Source organism: Palaemon carinicauda, chromosome 43, assembly GCF_036898095.1.
Source record: "Palaemon carinicauda isolate YSFRI2023 chromosome 43, ASM3689809v2, whole genome shotgun sequence".
In the NCBI taxonomy this organism is placed as follows: domain Eukaryota; kingdom Metazoa; phylum Arthropoda; class Malacostraca; order Decapoda; family Palaemonidae; genus Palaemon; species Palaemon carinicauda.
Genome location: NC_090767.1, coordinates 20,129,821 through 20,131,041, shown reverse-complemented (window position 1 = coordinate 20,131,041; position 1,221 = coordinate 20,129,821).

Below are 1,221 nucleotides of genomic sequence, written 5' to 3'. Positions count from 1 at the left end.
TCCTATTCGCAGTTTGGTTCTTTCATACACTTCTATGCAATATAAACTAAAAGATTACTATTTGTGGATTTACCAAAAGTAAACGTAGAGAGTAGAGGTCCCCTTTTTTTGTTTTGTTTCATTTGTTGATGTCGGCTACCCCCCAAAATTGGGAGAAGTCCCTTGGTATATGTATGTATGTATATTATGGTACAAGATTTGCGCACAGTAGATATTATATCTAGATATATCTACTGTGTGCGTACTGTGTATTATATTGTGAGTATAATACACAGTAAACTATACAGTACCACATATGCATCATAAAATAAAGGCCCTTTTTAATTTGAGTCTATGTAGAGCTTTGTCATTACTGGTTGGAGAAAACCTCCAAAATGGCCACTACTATGTTGTACTGTAGCAATAACATCTTAATAAAGAACTACATTCAAATGAAGTAGATTGCTCTTCCTCCCCCTACATCCATTCAGGGATTGAGGCTGTCCCTTCCAGAGGAGGAGGAACAGCAATAATGTTCGGGAAGCTTTTTTGAAATAAAGAAAACCTGGCCAGAAAGGTTTGCTTTTACCTATTCATAAACACGCATACATAAAACCATAGATGAACACTTGGTATATAATCAACCTGGAGCGTGATCGAGAGCGACTCCTGCGACGCGACCTGCATCTTGTCCTCCTAGACCTAGAACTTCTGGACCCGGACGTTGAACGTCGTCTAGAGTGCGACCGTGTTCTATGAAAGAACGAGAATACGACGTAGAGTAATCTTCCGACTTTCGACGTATTCTTCGTCGAATTATGGAAGGCCTAAAATAAAATCGTCACCTACTTCCTTCTGTGTATATGGATATACTGTAAGTACAAAAAGTACTAAAATATATTTCAAAATACATTTTCAACAGCTGTAATTAGCATGTTAACATATTGCCATCAAACATACTTCTAGAATGGGAAGCTATCAAATCTAACATTATTTCACATGATTAAACCCAACCCTTTTATGAAAAATCAAGTTTTCGATTTAAAATTCATTTCAATACAGTACTTCCCCAATTTTTTATCACTAGCTTGACGAAAGAAACAAACATCTTACAGGGTTTTTAAGCTAGTCTGTCCCGAGTGATTGCAATCTTCGACCGACAGGGGTCTTGTAAATAGCATCTGTTCTGAAAATTCAGCTTTACAATACTGTACTGTACTTTGACTATCAGCCCACTAAATT